Source organism: Carcharhinus amblyrhynchos, chromosome 5, assembly GCF_965287045.1.
Source record: "Carcharhinus amblyrhynchos chromosome 5, sCarAmb.v2.hapA, whole genome shotgun sequence".
Classification (NCBI taxonomy): Eukaryota; Metazoa; Chordata; class Chondrichthyes; order Carcharhiniformes; family Carcharhinidae; genus Carcharhinus; species Carcharhinus amblyrhynchos.
In genome coordinates, this window is record NC_137328.1 from 89178070 (window position 1) to 89201777 (window position 23708).

At 39.6% G+C, this 23708-nt stretch overlaps 1 long non-coding RNA gene across 1 annotated transcript in view; it reads left to right on the forward strand.

Moving 5' to 3' along the window:
- The window catches only part of LOC145343170 (uncharacterized), a 179757-nt gene that overhangs the window by 46393 nt on the left and 109656 nt on the right, over window positions 1-23708 (forward strand). The window contains exon 3 of the long non-coding RNA XR_013886687.1: window positions 12051-12157. This is a non-coding gene — a long non-coding RNA (uncharacterized LOC145343170). The remainder of the gene's footprint in view (window positions 1-12050; window positions 12158-23708) is intronic.

A 23708-nucleotide genomic window follows, 5' to 3' on the forward strand; every position in this document is an offset into this window, starting at 1 on the left:
AGGCATCTAGAGAATTTGTTACAGTCAACAGCCACAAAGACTGTTTATTGTAACAAATATACAATCAACGAGTATACTCAGCTGCCCTTTGGAGTCTCATTGGCATGTTCACATTTTCAGTGTATGATGGAAAGCTTTTTACAGAACCTACCAAAGGTGGTTATCTATCTAGATGTTTACATGATATACTGATTACAGGAGCATCTAAAGAGGAGCATTTGGCAAATGTTAGAGAAATTTTAAAAAGATTTAAGCAGGCTGGATAAAAGAGAAGAAATACATGTTCCAAGCTCATTAAATCACGCACCTAAGGTTCAGATGAAAAGGGGCTGTACCCTATAGGAGAGAAGTTAAAAGCAATTAAGGAAACTCTGGCCCCAGAAATGTATCAGAATTGAAATCATTTTAGGCATGGTGAACTACTATGGACACTTTATTCCAAATCTCTTCACAGCATTGCGCATCACCCCCATCCACCTCTCCCCACCCCCCACCCACACACACACTGCTCAAGAAGAATCCAAGGTGGTATTGGAAAGATGCCTTTCAGCAGTTAAACTGGCCTTGCAACCTTCCAGTCTCTCAATTTATTTTGACCCCTCAGAAGAGATCATTATTACCTGTGACACATCTTCATATGGAATCGGAATGGCTTTATGACACAAGATGGAAGACGGTGCAGAAAGGCCTATCGTTTCTACCTCACAGACTCTGGCTGATGCTGGAAAAGCTTATTCTCAAATTAAGAAAGAGGAATTAGTTGTAACTTTCAGAATGAAGTTCCACCATTATGTTCATGGATGCTATTTTGTAATTGTCACTTACTTCAAACTTCTATTAGGCTTATTTAAGGAGGATAAGTCCATTCCTCCTGTAGCTTCAGCTTAGGTCCAACCCTGGGCTCTTTTGCTAGCAGTCTACAAATATACTTTTCAACATAAGCTATGCACACACATTTTAAGTACAGATGCGTTGAGCTGCTTTTCAATACCTGAAAGCATACTGCCTCTGCCTGTACCACAAGAAATTGTTCTTGTCCTACACTTTTGCGATACGTTGTCTGTATCGGCCTGACAGATCAAGTTTTAGAAAGATTATCTCATGTCAAACACATGGTCCTCCATGGATGGCATTATGATGGCAGGTCTGAGAAATTCAAGCTCTTCTAGATAAGAAAGGACAAGTTAAGTTGTGAGAATGATGTATTAATATAGGGAGCAAGGGTGGTCCTTCCCACTCTGCTAGAAAGCTGTTGTTACAAGAATTACATTATGCCCAACCTGGATTGACAAAGATGAAAAGTTACATGTGGTGGCCTGGAATAGATACCAATATTGAGAATTTAACACCAATGTCAAATTCACCAAAAATTACCATCAGTGGCCCAAATATACCCATGGAAGTGGCCATGTTGACCATGGGTTTGACTGCACTTGATTTTGCATGGGCTCCATGTTCCACCTCACACACAATGGTTGGACATACACAAAATTAACTCTAGAATCTCATCAACAATGGTCAAGAGATGATGACAAACAATCACCACCCATTCGGTTGCCGAGAAGCTTGCATTCGATGATGGCACTGCTTTCACAGGTGAAATGTTCCAACACTTCATGTGACCAAAGGCAGTCAACATATTTGATTGCACTCTTCCACTCTGCTTCAAATGGGCTGACAGAGAGAGCCATCCAAACATTCAATGCTGCCACGAAGAAAACAGTTAGTCTCCCTACAAACCAAACTAGCCTAATTCCTAATCTCTAGAACAACAATTCATGTCATCAGAGGCATTACAACCATCAAATTACTAATGGATTTATTAGAACAAGATTGGATCTTGTATTCTCTAAGTTAGTGGGGAGGCAGAAGCAAACCAGAACACATGCAAGAAGCATCATAATTCAACAAAAACAGAGAGGACATTTGAGCTGGATTTGGTATATTTAAAGAATGATAGTGCTGGTCCAAATTTGGTTCTCTGAAACAGTCGAGGCCAGAGCAGACCCAATATCGTATGAAATTCTCGTCCAAGGAAAAAGGATAAGGAAACGCCTGGACCATCTGAGAAGGAGAGAATCACACATTGGGGCAGTCTGCTTCGTAGGCCTGTCCTTGATACTATTCTGGATGATAGTAGTGCAGCAATAAGCAACCCTGAAGAAGAGCCAGTGGTGAAGTAGGGAAGTTATCTGCTCAGACACATCCTTTGCAAGTCAAGAGTCAATCTATTGAGGTTCAAGCCAAAACTACCTCTACTACTGAAGCACCTGCTAGTGAATTACAATGATCCCAAAGGATCAGGAAATCCCTGGAACAACTCATGTTAAAAAGGACCTTGTTTGAGATCCATTTGTGCATAATATTGTAAATAGTTTCAATTGTTACAGGGATATGTTAGTCAGAAATTTAAAGTTGGGGGGGAGGGGTGGTGGGAGGGGATGTCATCAGAGGGTCATGTGACCATTTGGCCAATCAGAGCACAGCGCATGAATCCTGGGGCTGAGCGCAGCTTCACAGAATCACACAATCACAGAATATTACAATGCAGAAGAGACCCTTCAGCCCATCGAGTCTGCACCGACACATGACAAGTCCTGACCTGACCGCTTAATTCCACTTGCGAGCACTTGGCCCAGTGCCTTAATTGTTATGGCAGGCCAAGTAATCATCCAGCACATTTAAAGGATGTAAGGTATCCCGCCTCCATCACCATCCCAGGCACTGCATTCCAAACCGTCACCACCCTCTACGTAAAAACGTTTTTCCTCAAACCTCCTCTAAACCTCCCACCCCTCACTTTTAACTTGTGTTCTTGTGTAATTGACCCTTCAATGAAGGGGAACACAACTGCTCCCTATCTATCCTGTCCATGCCCCTCATAATCTGGAACATCTCAATCAGATCACATTAGAATTAGAAGAAAGGGTGGCCATCTGGCCTGATAAGCATGTTCCACCATTCAATAAGATCATAGCTGATCTTTTTGTGGACACAGCTCCATTTACTCACCCACTCACCAGAACCCTTAATTCCTTTAATATTCAAAAATTTATCTATCCTTCCTTAAAAACATTCGAAGAGGTAGCCTCAACTGCTTCACTGGGCAGGGAATTCCACAGATTCACAACCCTATATGTGAAGAAGTTCCTCCTCAACTCAGTCCTAAATCTGCTTCCCCTTATTTTGAGGCCATGCCCCCTAGTTCTAGTTTCACCTGCCAGTGGAAACAACTTCCCTGCTTCTATATTATCCATTCCCTTCATAATCTTATATGTTTCTACAAGATCTCCCCTCATTCTTCTGAATTCCAATGAGTATAGCCCCAGTCTACTCAGTCTCTCCCCATAAGTCAACCTTCTCAACTCCTGAATCAACCTAGTGAATCACCTCTGCACCCTCTCCAGTGCCAGTCTATCCTTTCTCTCATAAGGAAACCAAAACTGTGCACAATACTCCAGGTGTGGCCTCATGAGCACCTTATACAGCTGCAACATAACCTCATTATTTTTAAACTTAATCCCGCTAGCAATAAAGGACAAAATTCCATTTGCCTTCTTAATTACCTACTGCATCTGCAAACCAATTCCTTGTGATTCTTGCACAAGAACACCCAGGTCCCTCTGCACAGCAGCATAGCATGTTGCAATTTTTTACCATTTAAGTAATAGTCCATTTTGCTGTTATTCCTACCAAAATGGATGACCTCACATTTACCAACATTGTACTCCATTTGCCAGACTCTCGCCCACTCTGACTATCTATATCCCTTTGCAGACTTTCAATGTCCTCTGCACACTTTGCTCTGCCACTCATCTTAGTGTCATCTGTGAATTTTGATACACTACACTTGGTCCCCAACTCCAAATTATCTATGTAAATCAAAAATAATTGCGGCTCCAACACTGATCCCTAAGGCACACCACTGGTCACTGATCACCAACCAGAAAAACACCCATTTACTCCCACTCTTTGCTTTCTGTCAGTTAACCATCAGTTTCTGCCAGTCACCTATCAGCCTTCTCTGCTCCAGAGAAGATAACCCAAACCTATCCAACCTTTCTTTACAACTTAAATGTTCCATCCCAGGCAAAATCCTGGTGAAGGTCTTCCGCATCTCCTCCAGTGAGTTCACATCTTTCCTATAATATGGTGTCTAGAACTGCATACAGTACTCCAGATGAGGCCTCACCTAAGTTCTGTACAACTCCATCATGACCTCTCTGCTTTTGTAACCTACACCCCGATTGACAAAGGCAAAAGAGCCATATGCCTTTTTCACCACCCTTTAATCTGCCTTTCCACCTTCAGAGATCTTTCGAAAAACACGCCAAGGTTCCGTTCTTCTTCGGAACTTCCTAGTGTCAGACCTTCCAGAGTATATATTCCCTTGTCAAATTAAAAGAAAGCGGGAAAGTGGAACTGATCTACTTCAGTCAGCCATGATCTTATTGAATGGTGGGGCAGGCTCGAGGGACTAGATGGCCTACTCCTGCTCCTATTTCTTATGTTCTTATGTACTCCTTCCAAAGTGTATCACCTCACACTTTTCAGGGTTAAATTCTTATCCGCCCATTTGACCATCTCGTCAGACCCCTTGTGATTCTCCTGGCCCGCCCTGAGAGCCTTGATCAGGTTCCAGCCCAGAACAGGTGAGAACCTAATTGAAGTTGTCTCCTCTGTAAGGAATCTGGATTCATGACATATGGTAACCTTTTATATCACTCTCTGTAAATAGTTTTTTCCCTTTTGTTCATTAATCTACTTGGTGTTCACCTGTCCTTGAAGATGCTACATATTTTTCTATTCAATTTATTTATGGTCTTATATGAGGGTGTTTGTTATCCTGTGTAATTATTGCTGTGAAACACTGACAGTGGAAATAGTCTACTTCCTATCTGCAGACTTGTCTGGTGGTTCAGGTTTTACTTTAGCTCGGCATCAAACATCCAAGTTTTCAAAAAATTGCAAGTAGGAGCACTGACCAATGTTGAATTATTTCTTAATTATGAAGTTGAATTAAGTCTGAATCATCTTTCGCCTATATAAAGCTCAGTGTGAATAGAAATTGCACAGGCCGAATCCAATCAAGTGTAGTCACAAACTCTTTAGATTCAGATACCCTGCAGGTATTACACTGGACATCCCACAAGGATTGTACTACTAGAAACAATGTCACCTATTTATATATTCATGAATCTCACCCAGGTCCTATGATCTCCTCTATTGGTTCTCTTTTGTCACATGACCTCATATGATGCTTATCCTTCACTTCAGTAATTTTCCTTTGTGCCAGAATTGACTGTTCTCCTAATGGACTTCCTGTCTTTGTGCTGAAATTGATTAAGTCAGGGATTCACTGGGCCCGCTTGTCTCTGTCTCTGGTGGGAATCCTGATGGCTCAGTGAATCAACATCAGGTCTAAAACAGGAATCTCGCCGTGTGTCAGACCCGTCGCGATCCTCTTGTTCTCTTGGCCCGCCCTGAGAGCCCTGATCAGGTTCCAGCCCAGAACTGGCAGGAACCTAATTGATATTCATAATGACACATTTAAATGTCTTATTACTGGGTTTGAGGATGGATACTCCAGTCTCCCAGCAAGGACTTAAGTGCAGTGCCCATGTACCTCTCTGCGCTGCCAGGCTGCAGAATGAGCGGGGGTGGATGCCTCAAAGGACATGACGGAGGGGACTCAGGGTGGGAGGAAAGGGTTTGACTTTAGAAGTCTCCCTGAGATAGTGGTCCAGTGGCTGCGCTTGTCCCTGTTGTCCTGGAAGTGAGTGTCCACTCTCAGGATGATGATTTCTGACGCCATTCTGGTAAAAATATTCATTATTGTCTCTGTCTTTTAAAACCTTTGAAATTTCCTTGTCGTATTAAAACCCATGCTCCATGAACACCTGGAAGCCTTCAAAATCATTGCAGCATCCATTCCACACTCCCACCACTCTCTGTGTGAAGAAGCCCCTCCTAATAGTCCCTTTAAACTTTTCCCCCTTCACCCTTAACCCATGGCCTCTCGTTTTTTTCTCCCCTAGCCTCAGTGGAAAAACCCTGCTTGCATTTATTCTATCTATACCCATCATAATTTTATACACCTCTATCAAATCTCCCCTCATTCTTCTACAATCCAGGGAATAAAGTCCTAACCTATTCAACCTTTCTCTGTAACTCAGTTTCTCAAGTCCTGGCAACATCCTTCTAAACCTTCTCTTTCAACCTTATTAATACCCTTCCTGTAATTAGGTGACCAAAACTGCACACAATACTCCAAATTCGGCCTCACCAATGTCTGATACAACATCACCATAACATTCCAACTCTGGTACTCAATACTTTGATTTATAAATGCCAAGGTACCAAAAGCACTTTTTACGACCCTATCTACCTCTGACGCCACTTTTAGGGAATTATGTATCTGTATTCCCAGATCCCTTTGTCCTACTACACTGTTCAGTGTCCTACCATTTACCTTTATGTTCTATCTTGGTTTGTCCTTCCAAAGTGCAATACCTCACACTTGTCTGCATTAAACTCCATCTGCCATTTTTCAGCCCATTTTTCTAGCTGGTCCAAATCCCTCTGCAAGCTTTGAAAATCTTCCTCACTGTCCACTACACTTCCAATCTTTGTATCATCAGCAAATTTGCTGATCCAATTTACTAAATTATCATCCAGATCATTGATATAGATGACAAACAACAATGGATCCAGCTCTGATCCCTCAGAGAAGCAGTCCTCCACTGCCACTCTCTGGCTTCTTCCATTGAGCCAATGTCTAATCCAATTTACTACCTCTCCATGTATACCTAGCGACTGAACCTTCCTAACTGACCTCCTATGTGGGGCCTTGTCAAAGGCCTTACTGAAGTCCATGTAGACAACATCCACTGCCTTCCCTTCATCCACTTTCCAGGTAACCTCCTTGAAAAACTCTAACAGATTGGTTAAACATGACCTACCACGCACAAAGCCATGTTAACTATCCCTAATAAGTCCCTGTCTATCCAGATATTTCTAGATCCTATCTCTTAGTACTCCTTCCAATAATTTACCTACTACTAACATCAAACTTACTGGCCTATAATTTCTTGGATTACTTTTTGAGGCTTTTTTAAACAACGGAACAACATGAGCTATCCTTCAATCATCCGGCATCTCACCTGTGGATACCGACATTTTAAATATATCTGCTAGGGCCCCTGCAATTTCAACACTTGTCTCCTTGAAGGTCCGATGTAATATCCTGTCCGATCCCGGGGATTTATCTACTCTGATTTGCCTCAACGCAGCAAGCACCTCCTCCCCTTTAATCTGTATAGGTTCCAGTTGTTTGCCTTATTTGCATAGACTCCATGCCAGTTTCCTTAGTAAATACGGATGCAAAAGACGCAGTTAATATCTCCCCCATTTCTTTTGGTTCCATACGTAGCCGACCAGTCTGATCTTCAAAAGGACCGATTTTATCCCTTACTATCCTTTTGCTCTTAATATACCTGGAGAAGCTCTTAGGATTGTCCTTCACCTTAACTGTCAAAGCAACTTCATATCTTCTTTCAGCCCTTCTGATTTCTTTCTTAAGTAGTTTCTTGCACTTTTTATACTCCGCAAGCATTTTATTTGCTCCCTGTTGCCTATACATGTCATACATTTCTCTCTTCTTTTTTTATCAGAGTTCCAATATCCCTTGAGAACCAAGGTTCCTTATTCTTATTCACTTTGCCTTTAATCCTGACAGGAACATACAAACTCTGCACTCTCAAAATTTCTCCTTTGAAGGCCTCCCACTTACCAATCACATCCTTGCCAGAGAACAGCCTGTTCTCCACACTTTTTAGATCCTTTCTCATTTCTTTAAATTTGGCTTTTTTCCAGTTCAGAACCTCAACCCAAGGACCAGATCTATCTTTATCCATGATCAAGTTGAAACTAATGGTGTTATGATCACTGGAATCAAAGTGTTCCCCTACACATACTTCCGTCACTTGTCCTAACTCATTCCCTAATAGGAGATCTAATATTGCATTTTCTCTAGTTGGCACCTCTATATATTGCTTTAGAAAATTTTCCTAAACACATTTTCGAAACTCTAACCCGTCTAGACCTTTAACAGTGTGGGAGTCCCAATCTATATGTGGAATATTAAAATCCCCTACTATTACAACTTTATGTTTCCTGCGGTTGTCTGCTATCTCTCTGCAGATTTGCTCCTCCAATTCTCGCTGACTATTGGGTAGTCTATAATACAACCCCATTAATGTGGTTATACCTTTCCTGTTTCTCAGCTCCACCCATATGGCCTCGGTAGACAAGCCCTCCAATCTGTCCTGCCTGAGCACTGCTGTAACATTTTCCCTGACTAGCAATGCCACCCCCCCACCCTTCATCCCTCTGCCTCTATCACGTCTGAAACATTGGAACTCTGGAACATTGAACTGCCAGTCCTGCCCCTCCTGTAGCCAAGTTTCACTAATGGCTATAATGTCATAATTCCCTGTGTCAATCCACGCCCTCAGCTTGTCTGCCTTACCCACAATACTCCTGGCATTGAAATAGACACACTCAGAAGATTATTACCACCACACACAACTCTTCTATTTGTGACTTTGCATGAACTACTAACATCATTTATTTTTACCCCCGCTCCATTATCTGCTCTGGCACTCTGGTTCCCATCCCCCTGCAAATCTAGTTTAAACCCTCCGCAATAACACTAGCAAACCTCCCTGCAAGTATTTTGGTCCCCTTGTAGTTCAGGTGTAACCTGTCTCTCTTGTACAGATCCCACCTGCTCCAGAAGAGGTCCCAATGATCTAGAAATCTGAAACCCAGCCCTCTACACCAGTTCCTCAGACACATTTTCATCCGCCTGAGCATCCTACTCTTACCCTCCCTGGCACGTAGCACAGGTAGCAATCCTGAGATTACTATCCTTGGGGTCCTGCTTTTTAACTTCCTGCCAAGCTCTTTATACTGTTCAGGACACCCTCACTCTTCCTTCCTACGTCATTAGTACCGATGTGTACCATGACATCTGGCTGATCACCCTCCCAATTCAAAATGCTGTGCACGCGATCAGAGACATCTCTGACCCTGGCAGCCAGGAGGCAACAAACCATCCGGGAGTCTCTGTCATGACCACAGGACCTCTTGCTGTACATCTGATTATCGAGTCCCCTATCACTAACGCTCTTTTCTTCCACCCTCCCTTCTGCGCTGCGGAACCAGACTCCATGCCAGAGATCCAGCTGCCGCAATTTGTCCCAGGTAAGGCATCCCCCACAACAGTATCCACATCGGTATACCTGTTATGCAGGGGAATGGCCACAGAGGAACTCTGCTCTGCCTGGCCTTTCCCCTTCCTTCGCCTGAAGGTAACCTAATTACGTATGCTCTGTGCCTTTGGCATACCTACCTCCCTGAAGCTACTACCTATAAACTCCTCATTCTCCAAATGATCCACAGGTCATCCAGCTCCTGCTCCAGTTCCCTAACATGGTTTGTTAGGAGCTGCAGCTGGACACACCTCTTGCAGGTGTCATTGTCAGGAACATCGGAGGTCTGCCTGACTTCCCACATCCACTTGAGATGCATTCAGCTGTGAAGGGAAAGATAAACAAACAAAGCTCCTGGCTAGCGGCTAATTGATTGAACTTGTCCATCAAAGGCTAGCTAAAGATAATGGAGTTTGAAATTGAATGGACACAACCATTTTCAATGTTCTTAAGCTTTCTTGGAAGGCTCAGAGACCTGAGAAAATGCACTGTTATAAGAATGTGCCTGAAGGAGCAGGTCTGATGGAATGAGAAGGTCCATGATGCTTAGTAGATTGTGTCTACAATGAACTGTCTGTTCTGCTGTGCCGCTATTAATCAGAGTAGAACAACATGGTCAAGCTGCATCTGCTGCTCAGTCAGGTTACAGTTGCATTCCTTGATGACTTATCATTCTACCTTTACCTACTGAAAGTTGAGTGGAATTACCTTTGCAAATATAGTTTAAGGGAATACAGTACATTGTTTTAAACATGTCCCATATGGATATGCTTATGCATAATTAGCGATTGTTTGCAAGAGGCTGCAGGCATCTCTCTCTATTTCATAGAGAGATGTGATAGTAATTTGAGAGGCACATCAGACATGGCTGACCAGGAATCTCTCCCATTCTTCTCACCATGTCAGAAGGATTAGCAACTGGTTCAGCTGCATCATGAACATGTTAATCTTTGATGGCCAGTAAGTCTTGGAGTGGGATCTGAACGTGGACCTTCTGGTTCAGAGGAAGGGGCAGACACACTGAACAACAAGACCTCCCCCATTTGTGATTAAAATTAGCATATAACTTTAAAACGCTCTGTTAAAATTAGAAAATGTTGCTCTTCAATTTTTGGGCAGTGGAATTTTAGCTAACAGGTGGCTCTGGGTCAGGTGGGGGAGTTAAAATCTTAAAAATTGGAATCCGACCTCAAAGCTGCCTCAACTCCAACCACTTTTAGCTTTGACTAAGGTGGAACTGTCCAGTAAGGTGGGCTGATATTTTTAATATTATAATGAGACTGTGAGCCTGGGACCACCTACTGGACCAAGTACCTGACTAAGACTCATGGTCGTGCACCCGGCTTCAATCTTCCTTATGTAGCCTCTTGTCCCACCCATACATACCTGAATCCTCTAAACTACCACTGTAGCCTAGAAAATGTAGTTAAGCTCCCAATTCCACCCCTGAGGCTTCTGATCACACCTTAGGTGCACCTAATTCATGCCACCATGACTCCAGCCTACCATCCAGGCCTCTGACTACCCCTCCAAACTTTTCCACACCCAGATCTTAATTCTATCCCTCCCCTCCCCCAACTCAGTTTCCCATCACCAAGGCCACCAAGTATCCCCTTGAATAAATGTCCTCCCCCCCATTGTTTTCTTATTCTTCTTGTTTGATACCCCTCTCCTCCGATTTACCATCATCTCCCACAACTACTCCCTTCTCCGCAAATCAATTCTTCATCCTCCACGATTCACTTCACCTTTGATCCCTCATTGCTACTCTGTCCACCTCCTCCCTGAGCATGGGCCTACCTGGACCTATAGACTCTAGAGATCTGCTCTTAACCTGATTAAAAACCAAGCCTGTCAATCAGGCTGGCATCTGGTAGGGAAAGTGATCAGTGATATTTTGTAAATAGGGGGAAATCTCTGTTTTTAATGCCTTTCTGATGACAACTGCACCCACACTGCAATGGACCCTCTTCCTCCTCCCTGTCCCCACCTCTCCTGGCAGGTTCAGTAAGCAAACATCCAGGCTGCCATCCTTTGGTCAACAGTCGAATTAATTCAATGATGTTGGAATTCTTGCTGTGTTCAAGTCCCTCCAAGGCTTCATCTGTCTTTTCTGGCCTCCTTTAGCCACCCAACCCTTCACTGTCCCAATCCTGGTTTCATGCATCCCCAGTACCCTTTGTTCCATTATTGACAACAATGCTTTCAGCTGCCTCGTTCCTCACTCTGGAAGTCACAACGTCTCCGTCCTCTCTACCAAACACCATCCCACGACCTACCCTCCCCGCCCACCCTCCGCTACTCCCACCTCAAACAAATCTATGGCTCTACCTCTTCTTCCTCCTTTAACTCACTCTTTAAATCTGAGCCTTGTTTGACCTTCATCACCTGTCCTAAATTCACTTTTTTGCCTCCATGTTTGATTTCCTTTGATAATGCTGCTATGAAGTGCATGGGACATATTACCACATTAAAGGCACCATATAAATATGCCCTACAGGCATAATGGACCATTAGCATTTGCTTAACTGAATTGTTTTTGAAGTTGTAAAGTTGTCAAAGTTTTTTTGTACTTTAGCAGCTATTTTTGCTATGTGATTTGTTAAATCAAGGTCAAGATCCTTATATTAGCACTATTACATTAGGGCAAATGTACGTGAAAGATTCAGATTAATTTGTCAAATCTGTAGGTTATTAAAGGTGTATGAGATTAAAATATGTTTTGAAAGAATTCTAAACAGTGCACCATCCTTAATTTTTAATTGTTCATTTCAGCATGGAAGATGACTGGTAAGATCTCTTTACTTCAAGAGTGACAGAACTGGCTGTTCAGACTTATTCCTGGAATTAGAACAGCACGAGGCCTGCTCTGCCAATCTAAGGTAACAATGCTGAATGTGAGAAATATGAATTGATGTATGTCCAACCAAGTGTATGTTGACAGTGTCAATCCTAGCATAGTTCCACATGCCTGCAGCCAAAGGAGTGTGCAGAATGGGCAAATCTGGGTGTGCAAACACAGTATGAGGCATGGTAAACAAAAAAAATGTATTTTTATAGAGTTTTGAAGCCAAGTAAGCCACCACAGATCCAAAATGTCCTCTGACCTCTTTTTTGGTAATGTTTGCATTGGGACACTTTGTATTAAACAGGTTTATTGATTATGAATCAATTTCAATTGACAGAGTAGTAAAGAATATACAGCAGGATTGTCACTGCATAGACATTACTGTAGCTTGGATTGATCAAGCCCATCAGTGTATCTGAGTGAGCCTGTTTTTGACTGTAGTAACTTAGATAACCTATAAATGTGACTTGTGACAGACACCCAGGTAACCATAATCTTCTTTGTGTAGCAAACTTAAAGTCAATATAATAATCGTTTATCAGTGCTGGAATACTGCATAATAAATAATATATATTTACAATAAAAATACTCAAGACATAACAGAGAATTTAAGAATAAAACTTGGCAGCAATAAGGCCAGTCTAAACTGACTTGCCATCCCTATTCAGAATGATTCATGCATAACCCTGTTTCCTTTTGTCATGCACTTTAATTTATTCTGTATCAATATAATACAGTATCTACAATACAGCGACATGTTGTAGCTGTATCTGACAATGTTATGGTTAAATTGTTTGTTATAATAAAAATCTGTTGCTTTTTGCTACCAAAGCTGAATCAGTAAAATAATGTATTACAGAATTCATTTGTCATTTATTGCAGTAATTAATTTATTACAGTTTCATATTGTAAAGATATGACATTTAATAAGAGCTAAAATAAAGTCTAGAGCAGTTTTTTTTTGTTTCCAGAAAGGACTAACAGGATAAAACATTATACAACATTGTGCATTCTTAACGTCTTCAGAATTAGTTAATTGTAGATGTACCTTTTTCACTTAGTCATACACATTTAATTTTAAGCATTTGGTATTCCTGTACTTCATTTGTTCATTGGAGTGACAATTTCAGATTCAGATGGTCTCATAGATTCCAACACAGTAATGAAGAATATATGGTAATGGAAAGTGAACAGAATGTGATTATCACAGTGTACAGTTCAATTCCCAACTGCACGTAGTTTCTACCAATAATGTTACAGTAGCATGAATTTAAGCCACACCCCTTAGAACAAAGGTTATCACCATAACAAATGCATGCTACTAGTTATACATAGACATTTAAGTTGCAAACGACATATTGTGATTTTACTTCTACAAATTCCCTTATCACATAAACAGAAAACCAATGCTGAAAACAGCATGTAACCTGATGCTAAAAGTACAATTTTCTCTTGAGTTATCTTTTGCGTTGACCATTTCGTATTGTTATTTTTAACCACATCTCAGTCTGGCTGCAGTGGAACCTATGAATACAATACACTGTACGCCATTGATAGGAATTGCAAATATGTTAGACTGCAAAACCTTCCTTTATTACCTTCACATAAAAATCAAATTCAGCAAGAAGAGTTTTGACCGTCTATTGTATTTACTAGTGATACTAGCCCTGCTATTAAAACTTCCACATCAAGATTTTAATGCACAATAATGATGAATTAGAAGATGACAGTATCATAGAAGGTGTGGTCTTCCCATACCTCTACCCTGCTTAGATTAACAATATATTTGTCAAACAAAAAAGTCACTTCAATTAAAAATATAAAATGATGACTGCTTTGATTCAATTTGTCAACATGGCAATGTTAAAACCTTTGTTGGGATGACCTGAAGTTAGCAGGTTGCGAAGTGTTTTAAGAAATTTGTCAACTTAAACCACTGAATTTTACATGCTTGTCCTTCTAAAACAATTTGCAGACAGTAGTTATGAAATCTACAAAATACCTCTTTTCAAATGATTTATTTAATATTAGCTTCCAAGTGTTCCTGTTTTCTAATAATCAGAAATGTTTGCACATAAAGAAGGTAAGGATATGGGGGTACAATGGAATATTGTTAACATAAGAAGACACATCCTTCAGACTGTCAAAACTTAGCCATTAATCATCTCTAAAATATTCACCCAAATTGGCACCCCCAAAGCAATTAAAAACAAGTTTGGGCTAGAACTAAAATTTAACATGCAGGCCTTTATTATTTATATGTAGTGAACAATCTAAATAACAGACTGCCATTGTTTTGTTTTATTTCAAAGCAGACTGAAATATGGAAATATGGAATACATTATAGCAATATTTGCCTGTTAAATCTTGATTTATCAAAAATCTTATTGAAGATTCCCACAGGAATATAGACATGACAGTAATGCAAAATACAGAAATGCACTTGCATGTGAAATTTGCAATATGGGGAACTGTAAATAAATCCATGAATATTAAGCAGCATAGATACCAAAAATGTATATTTTACCAGTTTAATGTACTTATTTTAGAAAACAAGACCAAGTTGTACAATGCGGTACTATGAGCACTGGAAGCATTTTTAGACAAAAAGAAAATTATGTACTCATAGTTATTGGTGGTTTGGGATGACCACAATATCCACACATTGTGCAAGAACGTGTTAGGAAAGAGACTTCAAAATGAACTCAATAATTTATGAATTGTACATCTTATTAACACCTAAATATTCAGTTCTTCTGTATGATGCCTATTCAGAAAGAACTGCATTTAATATTATTCAGCTGCTCAATTTCTTTTAGAGTTCTGCAAAGACAAATATACGGTGGTTTCATATGTGTTTTCTTGATATGTTTAATCCACAGTCTCTGCTATACTGAAAATGAATGGTTTTGTTATTTGTTCCCTTAGTAAGGCCATAGTTTTTTTCTGCATCAAATGTCTAGTTAATTTACAGTATGCAATCTATGATATGTTACCTTGGTTTGTGATTTTGTCTATAACGTATGCAGCTGGGATCAAGTTCAGAGATGGGGGAGGTGCAGAAAGGGAGCTCATAGCACATAATTCAGTATCTGTAAATTGGCTGCATCTATGACGGCAGGCTGAGGGCCTTGGCACTTATTTGCATGCTGCAGAATATAGAGGATTAAACTGAAATGATTTTCATAGAGGATTTAGGCCTGACATTTATTATTCGGTTCATAGACCCCTCAAAGGAAAGTTTGTTTTTTTGTTGTAGATAAAATATGAAAGAAAAAAATACACTGATTTTGGGCTTCAGTAAATAAATATCTATAGCATGTTCCTTAGTTCCTTTTTCAAAATATGTGGTACTTAAAAAAAAGGTTGGATTTCAAATTTTCAGACTGTTTTTAATCTTAGCGTAGATTTACTTCCAAACATTCAACCAACAGTATAGAAAATTGACTTTTTTCTTCATTGTTTAGCTACAAAATTTTATTTATTTTTAAGACACTTCTTATTTTTCCATGTTTCCATTTTGTTTCTTGACATTTTGTTAAGAAAGTGATTTTATAGCAAACATGGAAAAAATAAGTTTGCACTGTCTATTTTAACCAATGCCATTTGATTGGACCGACACATATTGGGACTATGAGGTCAACTGTTAAAGAATGAAACATATTAGTTACTTCTTTAAAAAAAAATCCACAATTGCTGTTTAAAAAAAGATGTATCCATTGTTTGAACCATTGATGTGAAAATAAATCATAGTTCAATTCAAAAAAGCTTTTAATGATAAACATTTGTATTCCCTAGTACAGAACTTCATTTAAAGTTAATTTATTTCCTTTAATATTGCACATGTATAACGTATTTGTTCAGAAACATGAAGTTGCAAAGAAGTAAATTTAAATTTATTTTGGAGCCTTTTAGAAAGAATGCACATGTAATAGTTTATTTAACATGACAGAATGGAAGAAAACAAAACTATTAAAGCAATTGTACTGATCAGAGTTTGGGCCTGATTTAGTAAATGCTAACCTGGATATTAAGATCAAACACTTGTGCTGATATGCATGATGAAACAGGGAGAAGTTTTTATTATTAGTACTTGTAAGTCTATCTGAAGATATGTAGAAGTGCAAAGTTATGTTGTTAATTAGATTTCTATTTAAATATAAAGGTTATAAAGCATTATAATTTAAGTCTGAACTTTTCTTGTTCACTATCCAGTTTAATGTCAAATGTTCCCTATCTATATTTTATTGTTGTGCTGTTTCCACACTATGTACAGACAACACAAATTTAATTGCCCCAATATATCTTCAGTTGAATTTATAAAAAACCGATTTCTTTCAGTGGAATGTGACATTTTAAATTATCATGCAAAGCTTCCCCATTTCCCTAATTTTATATCAATTCTGAACCATAGACAAAATGCTTGCATAAAAATATGATTTATTCTTTAAAGTAGACTCTAGCTGGTTCAATCATGTTCTGGTCAGAAAAGGTTTCATATATAAATGCTTAAGTCACAAATAGGCAAGGAGCACAGCCTTGTTGATTTCTTGTTGTGGTTTCATTAATTCTTAATATTATACATTCCAAAGAAACATTTGGAAAATTCATATGATAGCTAAGAATTGATAGGAATAAATATATGCTCATTCTCTATGAAATATGACTTCCAATATTAATAGAAATAATCAACAACTCTATTGAATGGAATTTAAAGCGAAATACCGTACAGACCTCGGCTTTGTTTTATTAATAAAAAAACTTGATTTCAAAATTAAACTGCACCTATACTTACATTTGATGCTATATTGCACACATGAGCTACTTAATCAGACATAGATCAATTTTTATCACCTTTAGTGCCCTCTTTATAAGAAAGACTAAAGAGAAAATATGTCGGTTGTAAAACGGGGGCTTACCTTGTAAAATGTTGGAACAGCCTAGTCAGGAATAAAATGCATTTTTTAGAGGGAATTTACTTTTTACATATTGGCCCCGCCATGTTCCTGGGAAGAAATTGAAATAAATGTATCCATTATATTTAATTCAAGTCCTAAATCTGATAAGAGTTTAACCTGAGAGCAATGAACTTTGTCTTCCAGCTTTTTAAACAAATATTTCTTCTTTAAAATATGCATTTTGATAAGCACTAAAGCAGCATTAGTCTATTGGCCAGTTGTAAAATAAATTCTGTTGCATGCTTTCTCATGGTGTACAATTATAGCATTTACTATCATGAAGTGAAAATGTTTTAAAAGAAAATAAGTGTACTTTTTAGCTTAATCCAAGATGGCTGTTGCTGCATTATGTATGCACTGTTTCTATGTACATGTTATTACTGGAGCTATTACTGAACTCTGAGGCCTAAACTGCACGTTGTGTTTTTCTGACCAGACTTTATTTCAGTTAGTTATTGAAATATGTTAATACATTGTCCACTTTGTAAGTATTTTACACATTACACTATTAGAGTAGCACAGTGCTTAATCATATATAGTCAGTCATTGGAAATAGCCAGACTTATGTTGTAGAATATTACTGTTACAATATCCAATTTGCAGCCATGCCCTTTGTGTTGCATGTGAAGTTGAGCATCTTTGGTCTCCATCATACTGATGCATATCCTCGTTTATTATTATTCCATTATCATCATGTCTTCTCAGCAGGCCTCACTAATTATAATCGAAATATTCATGCCAGCATGGCAGTTCTGTGATATTGAGGTTTAGCCAATTATGTAGGTGTGACCCAGGACTTGAAAGTTGAAATTTAGCATCTGTTTTCAAAGGTGGTATCATATTTTGTGGGAAATATAAATTTTATTTAATCCATACTGCTGCATTAAATAACATACTGAAATAAAAGTCAGTCAAGATTTAAGCACTCTCTGTGGTTGGTATAAATTTTGTTCATTCATGTGCAAGCTTCTTGCAGAATAACTGCATGCATTAAAATGTAAGGAGGTAGCGTATATTGTGCTTTTACTAAAAGTAATGTTCAAGCACTGTGTGATGGCTAATTAAGTTTTGAATAAAACGTTAATTAAAAAATGTTAAAATATAAGCAGCTATACATTTACTTTATCCCATTTAACCAATTAGCTATAATTTACAACTAGTAACATTGGAACATATTTATGTTATATCATACGTGGATGTAAAACCCCAAATAGATGGTCTGTGGATAAAAATTAAATGTGCCATGAAATGCATAAAATTTATGGTATGTAACAATAATCAAAGCATACGTTTCACTGCATTTGTAAACATATTACTATTGTAAAACTTCAAAAAAATTTGTGAGTATATTCTTTTACGTTGTTGGAAGTTTCAAATTTTGAAAAATCAATACTCAAGCTAGTTAACAATGGTATTGTTTGGAAAAAGAATAAAGTCTGGACACTAACACTATTTAAAATCAGGAGTCAACATTGCTTTTTCATTTTGAAATTTTTATTTACTTAGTATTCTCTTAGACAAAAATATTAGCCATTTTCCAGTGCGCTCTTAATAGATTGATAACAGTGCACCATTTCTTGTATTAGAACAAACCTGAAAGCTCATCATTTAAGTAATAGAAATGGCAAACCTACCTGCTTCAAAGCCTGTGTTTTCTATATAAAGCTATATGTTGGTGGGGGAGGGGATGTGGAGGAACCCTTTAAATAAGAAGTCTTAACCACTCCTTAAATTAACATGAAGAGTTTTAATAATTCTTCACAAAATATTGAAAAAACCCTCTGTATTTTTGTAAGATTTATAAATATTTAATGCAAAAATACAAAGAATTCGTATTTGTCGCTGTTGCTTAAATTGATGTATGTTACTGTCCTACAAATGTCACATCAGATAACCCAGAAAAATTACAGCAAACCTCCATAATTATGCATATTCATGATGCTGTTTTACATAGTGCCAGCAGCGCATTTGATAGGAATGAGAAACATGTATATTGTCAATGGAAAATTACTAAACAGAAAAATGCAAATAGGCACAGTGAACATTCTATTTTTCTTTGGCTAACACTGAAGCAGAAGTATTAACCGTTTGACAATTTTGTAAATAGACTTTGGATGCGTCAACTCTTTTAATGGAAGCAGATGAATTTTCCTTGTCTAGAATTATCAAGGTCAATTACAATGTTAGTTTTCTTTAATGCGCATTTTTCCCCCACAGACTTCTGTGTCATATCTGTAATGGTACTAGTATTTGATATTGGTTTTTCACACTATGGCAACAGAGGGATTTGCCATGCATAATCATTCTGCATACTGTTGATGAGTCATATGCAAATTGAGTTGGTAACTGTTTTGCATGGGAGATGAAGATGAAGATTGAGCAATACCGTAGACTTAGAAGATGTCCAATGGCTGGCTCAATAGCTCTTTATACTGGAGTGCAGAGCAGAGTTAATCAGGAGCTCAAGAAGTAATTAACGACAGAGTTTGGGTAGGGCAAATGCTTGGGTAAACAGCAATTGTTCTTAGCACAAGATTCCAAACAGAAGCAACAATGCTGGCATTGTCCTGTACCCCTCATTAAGAGGACTCGAGCACAAGAGCTGAGTGCTCAGAGGCGGGTGGGAACCTAGCAGGCAAACTGTGTGCTGAACGAGTCTCCCATGATCCCATTACAACAAGCTCTGGCTTTTGGCATCAACAGTGCCAGCTGCGTTGGGAGAAGCCAAGCCTGTCATAGCATCTTCACATCAAATCTTGTAGCATAGAGGCAAAGGCATCGTTGGAGTTTAATGAAGGCAAAAATACAATAGCATCTATTAGGAATCATTTATGAACAAGACTGTTTATCGGTGTATTAGGCATTATAAAACTATTTTTTTATAGAAAAATTAGTGCTGGCTTATGCAGAAATGGAATACATTTGGAAAGCTTTCATGACTTTGCCATTTGTACTGTGGATTTTGTGATATCTGTGGCTTCTGCTGAATTGAATTCATTTGTGCAATAGCAATGTATCAAAAAACTCTGATTATACACATTGTTCTATCTATTTCTCAATATCAGCTACACTATAGGTATCATCCAATCATGCTATACATCATTTTTCTCAGTTGCTTTTGCATGATTTATTGGTAAATTAACAAGGCCCCGTTAAGTACATTCAGTCTATAAAACGCAGAAGAAAATGGGTCTGTTAATGTTAATGGAAATTTGTTCCTACCCACTTCTCATAAAATTCTTTCTGACTGCAAAAGAAGATGCAGATTCAATGATGAAAACAGCCAATGAAATATGATGGTGTTGTGCAATTAAATTGTTCCATTGTTGTTTAAGCAACATGGTCCACTTTTTTGTTTATGCTACACTATAGCTAAATCTAAGGAGCTTCTTTCGCCCAATTTAGTGACAGGACACATGACAATCAGACAGCATTGTAGTGGGGAAGTTACACAAATGAGAATTTTCGTAAATTATATGCACAGCGTAAACACTAGTTCAAAAGGTTATGTTGAAGTTGTTGCATATATATTACTGCGTTATATTTGCATTATTTAAAATGTAAGACAAAAAGACAACCTGCACAATGATTTGATGGATTTATTTGATTACTTCATGATTTCATTTTGAATAGGGACTTTAATCAGGACTACATAAAGGAATATTCAACAATTAATGACTTAAGCATAGACTGAAAAAACAAACTATTTATGTTAAAAAATGAAGCTGAGACATTCAGATGTTCCCAAACGTTCCAACAAAATGCCAGATTAATTGAAAATGGCTTTGCAGTTAAAAATCGGGAGACAGTTGCAATTTTTTTTAAATGGGATTTAAATTAGGTTCAGCTTATCTAAGTGCATCAGGTTTATCACAGAACAGTTTCCGTACCAGCAGGAGTTTAAGCAAAGAAGCGTTCATTTCCTTTATGTGATCTGCATAAGATGATGTCTACCACTGCTCTGTCACTGCTAGAATTCATAGCTTTAGAAATTCATCAATATGCTGCAGGCAGGCGGAAGAATTTTATTTTACTTTCAGTATCTTATTAGTAATATGAGTGATTACTACATTTAAAAACGCAATCTTATTTACTTTGCATTTCAGCATTATATACAAAGTGGTATTTGAAATTAATATTCAAAAACATTTTTTAAAAGGTAATAAATTAACATGTGTGTATCTTGGCTAGACACAGGGCACAACCTTGTGTCCCTTCCTGTGGTGGATTTAGTGGCAGGGGCATTGAATTGGGCAAAAGGGCAGAGGGTGGGTACCTGCTATCTTCCCACTTCCATCCTTGATTAAGTTCAGGGCAGGGAAAGCAGTAGATGGCTTCCTCACCTCTAACTGAGATTGTTAAGTGTGAATTAATGTCACTTAAGGGCCTATGCTATCACCTCTGATATTAACCCAGCAGCAGATGGGGACGCATCATGGAGAGAGGTTGGAATGCTTGCTTGCCCACTCCCAGGGATGTGGGCTTGGAGGTGCGGGGCTGGTACAGGGAGGGGGAAGAGGATGTGGGGTGGGGGTGGGCTTCCCTCTTTCAAAAATACTTGGTTTGGTTGAGTGACCCAGCATCAGGAAGTGGGTGCCTGCAGAAAGCTGTCCTAATTCCCATACCCTGTGCCACCCTTTGTACCATCACTCATCTGTGCCTGGGTTCATCTCTGATTCAAGGCCTTGGCTGGGTGCAGTACCAGCAGCAACCACCTCCTCTCAGGTGTTGCCGCTAAATATAATAAATCTGCCAATTTCTGACTGGCTGGGGGATTTTGTTAAGTGGGACTCGGGTGTGGCCAGCTTTTGACTTGGGCTCTGACTAAGGGTGACCAGGCTCTGACTCAAAGGCGACCAGGCTGTGACTGGAGGTGCCCAGGCCTAGGCTCATTGGAGACTGGAGTAACACTGGAAGGGTACTAGGGGCCTTGTCACGGGAGACTGGCGTTGACTTCAGGGTACCAGGAGGGGAGTTGGCAGAGGGGGAAAGGCTCCATGGAGACTGAGGGGAAGACTGTCAAGTGTGAAAAGCACCATTACTGAGGTCGTTGCTGGGCCATGGGCTTCTTGGAATGACTTCACAGAGTGAAAGGAAGCCTGGGGAAGTGTGGTAGGTAGGTGGACGGTCATCGGTGACTGATGGTTCCACTCAAATCTTGGCGCTTCTGGTGGTGGGATGTTGACAAGGACAAAGCTAATGGAAAAACTGTCAGTGATGATTACCACATTGCGGGTGACACTATTCAGCTGTAACTCAATTGACATGCCTGGAATCTAACTGCACACACAATTCTGCCCACTCAAGCACCACTTACGTGTATGTGGGTGCCACTGATTGCTGTTCAGTAGTTAACCTTTGACGCACTGACTTCCAAAATCTCTGACTGACATGATGTGCCTTTTACTTAGGAAGTTGGTAATGGCACACTGTCCAAGGAAAGTGCTCCTAATCCTTGGCTGTGTGCTGAGGTGTGTATTGATAAGTGCCGCCTCGTAAACCATGTTACATGCAAGGCCTTGGAGTGCAGCTGGGGACAATGCCTGAGAATGAGGGACAATCTGAGATGAGAGCTCAGGATGCAGTAAAATGGCCAATGTTGTGGCCTCTTGGTTGTGGTGTTGAGGAAGGGTGATGTGTCGTCCAACAAACTTGCAAATGAAGCACCATCAATGTAGTGGCCAGGACATGAGTCAGTGGGCTTTAAGAGGCAGCTTCAGAAAAAGAATGGGCAAAGAGTTGATCCTTAGGAGACGAATGCTAACCATCAAGTATCCCTCTTTGATTCTGCAGTGAGGAGAAAGTATAAAACATAAAGCCCGGTAATCTCGCTGTCATTCTTCTCATTCATAGGCAGGAGAGAAGAAGAAGAAGATGTCAACGAGGTGCCTGACTCGTCAAAGGCAGGAGCAGAAACTTGTAAAGAAAGGGGTGGCAGGGCATACTTCACATGCAGAGGATGAAGCTCTAAGCGGATAGTGCCTTACTAGACCCAAGGTCTATAGATGGCACCTAACATAACTGCAGATGTCTGAGAACCAGTATTGCTGAAGACTATCAAGCCCCCACATACAAGGATTTTTAAAATTCATTTTACGGGATGTGGACATCGTTGCCTAGCATTTATTGCCCATCCCTAGTTGCCTTGAGAAGGTGGTGAGCTGCCTACTTGAACTGCTGCTGACCCTGAGGTGTAGGTACACCCACAGTACTGTTCGGGAGGGAATTGTAGTATTTTGACCCAATGACATGAAATGAACAGTGAGATATTTCCAAGTCAGGATGTTAAGTGGTGGTGTTCCCATGCATCTGCTGCTATTGTCTTTCTAGATGGTAGTGGTCATGGGTTTGGAAGGTGCTGCCCAAGCAACTTTGGTGAGTTCCTGCAGTAGATGGCACACTGGCCTGCCATTGTTTGCTGGTGGTGGAGGGATTGAATGGTAATGGAAAAGGTAGCAATCAAGTGGGCTGCTTTGTCCTAGATGGTGTCGAACTTCTTGAGTGTTGTTGGGCCTGCATTCATCCAGGCAAGTTGAGAGTATTCCATCACACACCTTGTAGATGGTGGGTAGACTGTGGGAGACCAGGAGTTGAGTTACTTGCTGCAGGATTCCTAGTCTTTGTCCA